This window comes from Mycteria americana, chromosome 21 (genome assembly GCF_035582795.1).
Source record: "Mycteria americana isolate JAX WOST 10 ecotype Jacksonville Zoo and Gardens chromosome 21, USCA_MyAme_1.0, whole genome shotgun sequence".
Taxonomy (NCBI): Eukaryota; Metazoa; Chordata; class Aves; order Ciconiiformes; family Ciconiidae; genus Mycteria; species Mycteria americana.
The window spans coordinates 386812-399606 of record NC_134385.1 but is presented as its reverse complement, the minus strand read 5'-3'; positions in this window follow the sequence as shown (position 1 = coordinate 399606).

The window sequence follows — 12795 nt, the reverse complement described above, 5'->3', positions numbered from 1 at the left end:
TTAACAGCACACTAAGCACACAAGATCAAGTATTTGCCTATAGTGCACGTACACTGGAATAATCATGTAATCTCTTTTCTTTGGTTTTTGAGGCAGATATGACTGTACCTGAAGGAGATACTGATCTGTCTGCTTAACAATCAGAAATACTTTATAAAATATGTCTGAAATGAATCCATTGTGCAGGTAAGAAGGGAAAACATAAATATCCTCATTAACTCATACATACATACACACACAAAACTTTACATAACATACAGAGTACTTGGAAAGATGCCCGCAGACGTAATTGCATTTCTGTGTGAAGAGCATTTACACTCTCATCTCTGCTTTCCCCATTCATTTTAGTAATTACATGGAGAGAAGCAGCTAACACGCTTGTAATTAAAACCAGCAGTGAAGGATTTTTAGGTGTTTTGATACATGAGAATTGACATGGAAAGCAAGCAGAGCTAGCAGGAGGGGATTACTACAGTCACATAAAACAACTCAGCCCCAGAAAAGTCTGTGCTAGAGTGCCCACATGGTGCTCATGGGTACAGTGCATGGGTGCAGGCAATGGCAATAAAAGTCCAGGTCACACACATTCTCTGCATTCAGTGTTTGCTAAAAGATACTCGATCACAAGACCTAGAGCTGCTTTGTGCTGCTGGAGACCTCTTGTTTCTGTCCACTAAATTCACAGAGTGGAAAACAGCCGCTTCGCACAACCTACATTGCTTCATTTTCTATCCATTTCATTTGGCATTTTATTGGCAAAGGCTGTAACAGTTATTTCAGTTGGGTGGGTGGAGTTGCTATGAAAACTCCAGGTCTTCTCATTTTGATGATGAATATTCATGATTCAAGCAATCTGTACCAGGCAGACTTTGTTGCCCTTTCTTTCCCTTCCCTACTACCCAAGTAGTAGCTGTGCAGAATGTTATATTTGATGTGCAAATAATATTCTCTTCCATTTTAAAATGAAAACTGGACAATGCCTGCGCTTAAGCTGGAAGGTCCTTGTATTGAGCTATAGTATGGCATGCTTGCAGCCCAAGTATCAAGAGCTCACACAAAGAACTAGATGGATGGCAGAAAGTGCAAACAGTAACTGAGGAGTCAGATCTTTCCCTGGGAGCTTCTGCCTCAACATAGTCCAGAAACTAACTTTTGAAAATGTGCTCTCTGGGGCAATTTACAAAAAAAATCCCAAGATTTTTCCTCTAGACTGTTTCTATGGTCATCTGAGCATCTTTGCAGCTTCCTGCCAACTGAACAGGCAGGGAAAGACCTAAATCACATTAACACTTCGTGTTCTTTTAGCAAGAACAGAAGCATTTATTCCAGAAGAGACACACTTGACCAATACAAGCTGTCAGTGATATTATGCAGATGATAACAGAAATATTATCCTGTGGTAAGTCACAACTGCACGATGAACCCATGATAGGTGAGTGATTCTTGAGTATTTTTTATGAAGTCTGTAAAATAATCTGTAAAACACCCAGCTCTATACAAAGCACCGAATAGACAGAACTCCCCATTTTGTGTTCAGAGTTGCCATCACGAAGGGCAAGGGACCAACATCACTTTCTCTAGTATACCACACCATTTTGTAGGCTGGATTTTAGAGTTCACATATATTCTACTTGTAAAGGAAGACGCATTCCATGGTACAACATCTCGAAGAAATGCAGCATGGCAGTTTGCACCCTATGAAATGACACAATGCACTATACGTAATGCACTTGCATGTCGGTCCTGCAAAGTTATACCTCTAATATGCTCATAGAGGAACTCCACTCGCCTACTGATAGCTGTACAAAACTCTGAGATGTGGATCAGAGGGTGCATGCCAGAACAGAGGCACTGAGAAGTTTTTTATCAAAATAGTTATATTAAGATATATCTATATTAAGCCTGAACTGTAATTAACCCTTTAATGCTGCCCTGATGATCTGTTCAGCTAAACTGACTTTCATGGCTTTGGGAACTTCAGCTTGGTCAGACACTGTACTGAGAGAACATTTGTCAGGAGCGACATATTGAACAGCATGATCAAGTCCTTACCTCAGATAAATATACTGAGGCAAGTTGAAGCTTATAAATACATCCCGTTTACCTGGTCAGCACAACCCAGAGCAGTGGTCTTGGCTAGTATTATTCCTATACAACTTTGTCAGAATCACTCTCCTTCCCTGAACTCTCAAGTACAACACATTTTGTACTTCAGACTGACCGCAGAGCAATCAGATCTCCCATGTAGTGCTGGAAGGTTTTGGAGTGTGTATGGGTGTGGGGGTGGGTTTTCTACAGATTCTTCTTAACTAAGAAAAGCTTACCTTGCTGCCAACATCTACAGAGGCTGGCTCTCATAATCTGTATGTGGCACCAAGGCATCTGTAAATGCACATATGGATCACATCAGTGCAGGGAGGATCAAAACCCATGGCTCGGTTTTCACCTGCTAGAAGTACCTGGTTGACCTGGATGCCCTTCAGCTGAATCCTCTTGGGGACTGGGAACAAGAACCCTTTAAAAATATTTCTTGTAGTTGCCATCCATAGCCTGGCCATCTTTTCTGTCTTCTCCGTATGGCTTGTTGCATCCAGAAAGTTTCAGCCTGTTCTCTGACTGTGGAAAGATGCAGGCTGACCTGTCTCTTGCCCTGAGCTCTGGGCTAGCTGGGGTTTGAGCAAAGCACCAACTGCTCTAAGGAAAGAGTAACCAACAGGCTTTTCTTTCTATTAAAAGTGATCTTTGATAACCAGTTTTATGGTTCTGTTGTTGCCTTGCAAAAAGTTTGAGTAACTGCCACAGCAGACTTACATAATTAAACCAGCTAATGATCCATTTGCCTATGTTTTTAAATGTGAACTCTCAAAAACAGGATTTCTATGGATACAGGGCTGCACCATCCTGATGAAGTACAAGATTTCATTTTGCATAGTGAACTAGTTCACCTCCAAATCATAGCACAAAGGGGAGAGAAGTCCCTGTGGCTTCAGCATGCCAATACTGCTGAGAATGTTCACAAGTGAGCGTGCACCATGCTGCATCGCTGAACATGTTGGCAATGGTCAGTCTGGACTGGAGCTCCTACCTCAGCAGGAATGAATTTAACACACGTTCTATGCAGCTACACACGTGGGTAACAGTTAAGCATAGCAAATATATTTTAGCTGGAGAAGCAGCTCTTACATGGCCCCCGGTGGATTCAGTAAAAGATCAGTTGGACCAAAAATGCCCCATGTTCTTTAAGTCATTCCACCACTTCATGTTTTTTTGATAGCAGATAGTCAACAGTCACTGAGCTATTTTTGCCATAGGCTTCCTCACAATGGTTCAGAGCTGCCAAAATGGTCACAAATTAACATCTTGCAACAAGAGCAAGGACCCAGCCCTTCTCCAAGTTCTTTGCCCAACTCCCTGATCCACTTGTCCCCCAGCTCCTCACCTTTTTTGCTCTCCCCCATCTGCTTTCTTAGCTCTTCTTGCAAAACTAGTACTGATGGAAACCGAGGGAAATATGTTGTGGCCAGGACCACAGCAAGCATGAGGAGCAGAACAAGATCTGAGGATATAGTGAGAGCCATGTGAGACTTGCTTTTGTAGGCTACACTGTATGAGGGCCAGTGCCCACTCCCAGCTTTTTTCTTGCCAGTTCTACAAGGTCAGAATAAATACTCCAACCAGCACTTGCTATCTGGATACATAGTAGGGCACTGCTGAGGTGTGCCCAAAGCAGAGGCACTCAACAATTACTCTTCAGAGACGAGCTAAAGAGGTGTATTTGAAGGCCTGGCCAGATGAGAGGAACAAATAGAAAGCAGGATAAGAATATGGGAATTCCCACAGCTGCGGCAGGTATAGAAAACCCATAGAAAGGCTTATAAACACCAGAGAGAGATAATAAAAGGTGAGGTAATATGTGCTTTAGCAAATGTGGCTTCAGTGACCATTTTCCTTCACCAGATTTGTGGCTTGTTTACCAGATTTGTTCCTTCACCAGATTTGTGGTTCTTTCACTAAAATTGGCAGTTCAATTAAAAAGACAAGAAAAGTGTATGCTATGGCAGAGCCTCAGGGTACTAGCCTTGTTAGCCTGTGCACTAACAAGGTCAGGGAGCTTATTTATTGTACTATTCAATAGAGAAAAACAGAGGGAAAACTACCCTCCACCACACAGAGCACATCACACAAGGCACAGTGCCTCCTGATGCACGCCTGCTCAGATGCGCGCACCCCAGCAGCAGCAGGTCCCTGCAGACCTGTTTGTTCACCTGTCTGCAAATTCACATTTTGGAAAGAAGGGTGTGCTGGGACACTTCAGAGCAGTTCCAGCTTTCTAACTCATACCTTTCTGAAAGAACCTTGAAAATATTCACCAAAGAAAGGATTTTTATCCTTTGTTTCCCTTTTTAGTGCTCTGCCCAGAACAGAGCAGCCGTCTCTGGTGACGGGATTGGGAGAACAAACAGCCCCTAGTAAGCATGGCTTTCCAGCCCCGGTCCTGCAGAAAATGGAGAGGCCAGCAGCTACCTTGTTGTCCTGCTTCAGGAGCTTCACCCGTCCTCTGCCCTACCTGTGCGCAAAGCCATCACTGCAGAGCTGTGAGAAAGAGGTGGGAAACCTCAGCAACCGTGTTCTGTCCTTGCGGACCCCAAGCTTCAACCCACAGACACTACCGAGGACCAGCAATGCCAGGGGACATGACCCAGGCCGTGCTGTGCTCAGAATGGCACACGGTGCGTACAGCCGAGCTGCCCAGCCCTGGAGCGGGACCTGACCAGGTATTGCCCTAACAGAGTGGCTCCCTGTCATCCCTGTCTCCCTTTGCTGCTTCTGCCCTGTGTCCCCTTAGAAAAAAACTGCCGACGGGGACAACCTCGCCTGCAGTTCTCTGACTGGAGTTGCTGGCAGAGTTTGAATCCAGGCCTCCAAGGAAGAAAGGGCAGATCACAGCTCACTACCATCTTGCCACTGAGAGGAAAGAGTGCATTTTTTGTTTGCTGCAGAATCCTGCTGCACAGAAGTGTGGTGCTAACTTCCTGGGCCAACACAGAAGTCAGGCTGCTACAAGCTTATTTTGGCCTCTTGCCACTGCAGAGTGTGAAAGAGTGACTGAAACAAGCAGCATACAAGTCAAATGTGGGAAACATGGAGCAGAGAGAACCCCTTGTTTGCACCACAGGCCGGTAGATGGACACTAGGAAAACATACAAATCTGGAAATGAAATGTTGTACCTGCAAGGAAGAATGTGCCTTGGGGGTGCGAGACTAGCTGACCTTCCCAGGCATGTGGGCCCTACAGACTCGGTCAAGGCAAAAGGGCGGTGCAGCTGTTACGTACGTGAAATGATGCTCTCAGTGCCGAGAAAGCTGAAGATGCTGGGGTGAGGAGGGCTTGTGATTTTATAATTTAGGTGATAAATACCCAGTAGGGAACTCATGAGTTTCATTTGAAAGTGACCACTATGGTGATGAGAGGGTGCTCCCTGGGCTTTCTTTGCCAAGCAAATTTTAAATCAGGAATTGAGATTGTTGTTTATTTTTCTCCAACAATGGAGTTTTTTTCATTCATTTTCAGCCTCTCTCCAGCCATGCCATAGCATAATCTGCCTGTCTACACTGCTGAATTTTCCATGCTTAAGGATTGTCCACTCAAGACTAGCGCTGACCAGATAGGACAAAACTATTTGTCCACTATTTACTTGAATTTAAAGATCAGTTTTGCAATAAAATCAAGTCCGTAGTTTTGGGGCATATTTGTTTTCTACGGATATCTGAGCCAAAATCTGCAAAAGAGGTTTTCATATATTTTAAGTGGGAATGCGTGAGTAAGAGAATTAATTCATGTACCGTCACCAAGCCCTGAGCTGAGTATTTGGCAAAGAACTGGCATTTGCACTTCACGTTGTGCTGCTGACTTGCATTCCTCTGGCCAGTCATGGAACAGGCATACTCTACAAAAGGTAAATAATTAATTAATACGAAGTAAATTTCAAAAGTTCACATAAAAAATTTACTATGAAGTATTCACAAACTGTTTTTACGATACAGAAATACCGAGCGGGAATCTCATGAATAAATCTAAATAATGAGGGCATTTGAAACCCCACATTTACTTGGCACCATTTAAAAAAAAAGAGAAGAAAAGAGCGAGACGGAGACAGAGCGAAAATAGGGCAAAGAGCTGCGATTACTTGGTTCGGTGCGGTGGAACCGAGCGGCCCGCGGCTCTGGCTCGGGCCCTGCCACGCACCCACGCACGCAGCGGCCGGCGCAGCGTTCCGCGGAGCCCGCCGGGCCCCCCCTGCCAGCCGCCAGCTCCCCGCAGATCCCCGACAGCCCCGCGGGACGCGCCGGCCGCCAGCAGCGGCCCTCGCGGGTCCCCAGCGTCCGCTGCCCGCGCCCTCCCTCCCCCGCCGCCGGCCCGGGCCCGCCCCGGCCCGCCGAGCCCCGCCGGCTGCCGCGCCGCAGGGCGGGACGCGGCTGCTGCCCGGCCCCTGCCCGCCGCGGGCCCGCCGGCTCCCCCGCTGCGCGGCCCAGGGCGGGCGGCCTGGGAGGGAGAGCCGCCCCGGCTGCGGCGGCGGGGCAGGGCCGGCCCGAGGGCAGCGCAGCGGTGTCGGCTGCCGCGGGGAGCAGGAGCTCGACCACGGGAGAGAAGGAGACGGCTCTCGGTGGGGACGCGCCTCCTCGGGGCGGGCAGAGAGGCTCGCCGGCCTCGGGCAGGGCGGCGAGCAGCCCGGCACCAGCCCCTCACCGTGGGCCCGGAGCCGTAACTCTCCAGGGACGAGGGTGCCCAGCGCTTCCGACACCGGGCCCAGCCCTTCGGCTTCCGACAGCGTCCTGGGCGGCCGCGGCCCTGCCTGCGCTGCCCCCCGCTGCAGCGGTGGAGCAAACGGGCCGCAGGCTTCCTGCGGCTCGCAGACTTAGAAACGCCTGCTGTATTATGGCAACGTAGTTGCTGTCGAAAGAGGAGTAACGTAAGAGCAGAGGGCAGAGAAGAGCTCTGCCCAAGGCGGCACGAAAATAAGAAACAGCAGGGCTCTCTGATGAGTTTCTCCAGCGTGCCCTGCCCCTCTCAGGAGACACATCAAAGGGAGACGGGGAAATCAGTCCACGGCAGCGAGCCTGCTGGAGCCCGCTTGCTCAGCACAGGCAAAATTAATTAAGAGGGAGGGAGAAAAAGAGCCAATGCGAGTCTGATTCTGTCAGGGAGCGCAGCACTGACAACCAGCAAATGCTAATTCAGGAGTTTTCCATCTCTTTCACACCTGCCAAAGAGGGAAAGAGGAGCACGATTCAGGTTTGAAAGAGGCTGGATTTGGATACCTCTGACACATTGCACAATGCCATCTCCACCACTGCTTCCCTGGAAGCCTACGAAAACTAAAGGTAGCTGAAGAGAAATTCAGCCCCTGTAATACAAGGTTTAGGGAAAACACATCAGTGTGTTGGTTATTGCTGTTACAGAAAACAAGCAAAGGTGAGGCCTCACATACAGCAGGAGAAGCCACAAATAGGGACCTCTTACCCTGCTATCGGTGAGCATCTCATCAGAACAAGACAAACATAACCAACAAACAATTCAGGAGAAATTAATTCCATTTTATTTGACATAATAAGCACTAAGACTTATTAATACTGCTTTCCTATGTACTGAACACTACAGGGTTGGAAACATGAGACCCGCACTAGCAGGAGGCAACAAAATATCAAATGGAAAACTCTTAAAATGCAGGATTTCCAGGCATTCAGGTGCTGTAGTAGGGCGTCCCTGGAAATGCTCATAAATTAATTAGATTAAAGATGTAAAGCCATCACTCCAGGGGTATTGTTGCTCTACTATTTTTTCTTGCTCATAATTCAAAAAGGAGATGAAGCATCTGAGCCCAGTTTGGGAGCAATCATTTCTAAATAAAAGATAAATATGTCACAGAATCACAAATAGAAAGGAGAGCATGGCACTATAAATAAGCTTTAAAATTTGTTTTATTGTAAAGTTTATCTGGTCGAGCTCCTGCCTTTTACAGAATGCTCCTATTACTATTATATGTCCGGGTGCATTAAAAAATTCCACTGGAAAAGAGACTTGCTTTATGTCCCAAAGAATTCCTGAACCACTGCTTATGGAGTACTCTCTGCAGCCCTGTGGCACAGCTCCGCTAAGCCAATTGCCCGTGAACATTTAGCAAACAGCCATTGGGCTGCATCTGCTCTGAGCAGTTTTTTTGGACTATGCGACAGGTGTGTTAAGCTGTGTGTGTGTTGCCTTCTTTTTTTTTTTTCCTGTTCATGGATATTACGACCATAGTCCTCAAATCTATACAGTACAGTTAGTCTGAAGAGCTCCCACGATACCTTCTAAACTCATGGTCAAAGATGTGTGAGAACGATATCCCAACAGCTGGCAGTCCTTGACTACCAGGCACAAAAAGGCATTGCCCAAGAAACTGGTCCACTAGTGCTATGCTTTCTAGGGGCAGACGGATGACTCTTAGGCTACCATCTGCCCAGCAGTTAAGCAAAGTAATGCCTGTTTCATCTAGAGTGTAAAAGGTGCTTTGTTCAAGTTGAATAGAATCATATATCAGCAACATACATTAATAACTGATAACACATAAATATCCAGTGCATTTAATACTATCAAACTAATTAGGTGTTGGCTTGCCAGGAATAAAGGCGAGGTTTAAAAATCCAAGATGGCATGATTACCACTGAGTAAGACATTCTTGCTCATCCTGAACACAGGCTAAAAGCATAGGTGACTGAGACAAGTCACCAGGCTGGAAGCCAAACTTATTTCATGCACTAAATTTGCAATGAAAATTCTAATGAAGCCATCCTGACAAGCTAAAACAGTGCTACTCTGGCCAGAGGTCTCCAGCCAGCTCACTCTGAGGTAGATCTGGAAGCATTAACTTGCTGAAGGGTCACTCAGTGCATTGAGCACATGTTACTGCTAAAGCTAGCATTGCAAAAATGTCAAGACTGCCATGAAAACTTGGCAGTCCAGATGCAACGAAAAAAAAAATCACTTGCCACCCTTACTGTAATTGTACCGAAGAAAGTGCTTATTAAACTCATGTACCTGCTCCACTCAGGCAGAGAAGTTCTTCTATGAGCCTGAAACACTGCATGTACTAACCTTTCATTCTGTGTGAGAGCGCTGGTGTTAAATAGGGTCAGAACTACACTTGCTCTGGGGAGAAGAAAGGCTCACTTTGAAGACAGGCTGGTTACCCTGTTTTTCTTCCTACACCACAGCTTTCAGACTGCAGCTAGAGCTTGAAGGGAGTTGTTCCCACAAGCTCTCCAGCCCAATGTCTCCACCCGAGAGGCTTGAGTAAATAGCAGCAGCTCTGGATATGAATCAGATGGAAAAGATTCAGCCCTCTCTGCTAGGTCTGAGTTCAAAGGCATCCATAGCTGAACAGCTAAATCAAGATCACTATCTGCATGTGAGGGCAGAATGGAGCATTCAGTAATAATGAACTGCTCACCCTTACACGCTCATTTCTAGATGTAGTGTAGCAGGTTGTAAGTGGAGTCCAGTTGAAGAAGTCCCTGTACCATTGTACATAACTGAGAGAGGTGGGGAAGCCTGATTGTTTTAGGAGACCTTCTTTCCTCTGTTTCCTTTCTGTTCTTCTTTAACTGCCTCTGGCTGAAATCTTGGACCTGACCTCTCAGTATCAGTGCTCAGCCTCACTGCCAGAGGAAGACCACAGGTGCCACAGAACGTAGCACAGAGCAGAGAGCTCAGCCTACAGCACTCGGGTCCACGACAGACCTCCTCCTCCTCCTTGTACGTGCTGAGACCCGGAGCGGCCTGTCATCACGAACAGTGTGCATGATCCATTCCCCATATGCGCGCATCAGACCCGAGTTTTGTTACATGACATTGTGCTCCGACACACAGGTTACGTCTACACAGCTGTGGCACCTGGGCAGGTACACTCAAGCAAATTCAAGTGAATATAGCCATGCTGCAGCCACATCTCGCTGCATTACACCTACAGAAAGCAAGTTGTGCCATGATAAGCTTATGTATAAATGAGCAGAAGTCAGGGACAAAGAGGATGCACAAAGGGAAGGATGTGTCCATAGAGAACAAAGCAGCTCAGTGTCAGCGCTTGGGTGAGAACACAGGGGCCTCTGAAGACCTCCTGCTCAGTGACAAATCTGTTCACCTGTGCCATTTCTGCAGGTCATAGCATCCATGTCTGTGTTCCCTTGTGTATGCAGGCACAGCCCTAACTCCTCACCAGCGAGGGTACCCCGCTTGTTAGCTGATGCTGGAATACAGCTGGAGCCCACAGCTAGGGTGTGCCTGTACCTCCCTCTGTGAAGTTGCCTGGTTTATTATCTGTAGAACAGCACACCTGGGAAGATGAGCCAAAGGAGTATTAGATATAATCAGATACTTTCTGTCTTCAGGTGCCACCCATGTGCACACCTTCCCTACAAGCTGTGGAGTGAACCTGCTAACGATTCTATTAATAACAAGCAGTATAAGTAGGTGAACTGGATGAACTTGTGTGAAAGCAAAACCCCAGAGGTAGATCAGTTGCTCTGTTCAAAGCAAACAGATAACTATCCCAGGCTGCAGGCAACTCTCCCCCTTTCCCACCTCCTCCTTTGGGACATCTCCAGGCATGTCCAGGGCGGTGCAGCCTGGCAAACAGACATTTAATCAGTGATTTATACATTTAAAAAAAGAATCACAAAGCCACCAATGACCCTGGGAAATGCTGAGTGCCAGAACGTCCTCTGAGGACTCTCCTTTGTATTCATCTTCACTGTACATGACACTGTTCGCGCACGAAATAAAATTCTTTGTTCCTCAGGGGGTTGTGTTCCCCTGCTTCTCACCTGCTATCCGAAGTCCCAATCTACCTGCAGCATCACAGCCAGCTGACTGTGATACCACACAGAGGGGACTGGCTTCAACTGAGAACAGAGCAGCAGGGGTGGTGAGCAATGCCTAAAACACGTAGCCTACTTGCAGGCAAAGCTAGTCATTGACCGCAGGAGAAGAATACCGGATCACACTGCAGAGTGTCCACCATTCCCTGGGGCCCTTTCGCTTCCGATGCAAAGTCGGAGTTTCGTGTCAGTGCAGTGGAGAACAAGGAACAGACTCTGGAGTGTGGGTTTGTTAGTTGGCGACTGTGCCATTCACAGGCCACTCTTGTTGAGATCAAACCATGCACAACCACACGCGAGCTGGCAGTCAGAATAATGGCAGATGGGAGGCGCTCAGACAGACATTGTTGAACCCTTGACAAGAATTAAAATCTGCTGCCTTGGGGGTTATGATTGTCAAGGGGCCACAGACTTAGCGTTAGTGTGATGAGTAGGGCACTGCCAGAGAGGCAGAGAGAGATGGCCTCAGGACCACAAGGACCGAGGAAGGGCAGTCTCCTCAGCAAGATTTCAGGTAGCTTGAGCTACTGGTATGCTTCTGAAATGCATACACTTTGCCTGCCTCTCCTCCCTTCTTCAGATCTAAGGACAGGACTCAAAGGCGCAGGCAGGGCTGCCTGAAGAAAATGTGGCATCACCTCTAGTACTGCAAGGAATATTTATGATGAGGTGCCTGATGTGAAATTCACTTGCACAAAGACCCTGCAAACAGCCTCTTATGCAGGAACAAATTCAAGTATTTGAAACCTAGTAGAAACAACAGGGTTTTTTGTCCTCTGGTATTTAGAAGGCCTTTTCATGCAGCTTTTTGCTTGGCCGCACAAATCCAACACCAAGTGCAAAGTTCTATAATATCCTAGAATTTTACTGAAAGGACCAGTTCATTGACAGGAACTGGTCAAACATAATACTAGGAACATGTCATAACGTGAGAAAAGGTTTCAGAGCCAGCTGATGTATTTAGTCCTCACTGAACATAAACAGGGATTCCCATTCCTCTTCCTTCTCATCTAGAACAGATTAAGGTCTCCTTACAGTTTTTTTCTGAAGTCCTCTCGAAATGCAGATGCTACGCCAGGGTCTCTCACTGAGATTCTTATGTCAAGCATGTTAAAAAAGGACAAATATTATACATGGTGTATATAAAGTAATTTAATAACATAGCTCTATTAGTAATGTCAGTGACAGTAACCCCTTCAAAATTATGCTGAGGCCGGGGCATTGAAATGGAAAGGATAAATGATACTGTTCTATTGAAAGGTGTTGTCATTCTCCAAATGGAGATTTGTATTAAAATTGCAGATTCACCTGGTAATAATTATGTTGTTTAAAGATAAATATTACACCTTTTGCAAACTCTGAAGGGAAAGGAAGTAAGGCTGGACAGGCAGACTCCCTACTCAGTGCTGCTCTGGCTCTGTGCCATTCGCTGACTGACAGCTGATAATTATCTTTGATTTAATGTCACTTAATGTTCCCTCCCCCCCCCCCCAACACCTTGGTTATTCTCCTCCTGTACTGACATATACTAGGAAAAGGAGGGTCTTGGAAGAAAAGGCGAAAAGGAATATACTGCTTCAGTAAGCTACAGAGAAAATGCATGCCGATTTTATTTATTCCTTAAAAATGTTAAACAATCTGCCAGCTAAGAAAACTATAATTAAAGCTTCAAACTTCAGAGAAGAGTGTAAAACATGGGTAAAATGACTAGCCCTAGATATAAATGAATTTAGGCAGTTTTTTTATTTGCAGAGCAGCAGCACTGAGCATTCCTAAAGATACATTCTGGAATCAAGAAAATCAAGGCTTTTCTTGATTTTCAGCACAAGGAACACCATTCATTTCATTGCCTTGAAAAAGTACCAAGGAGGCCTAAGC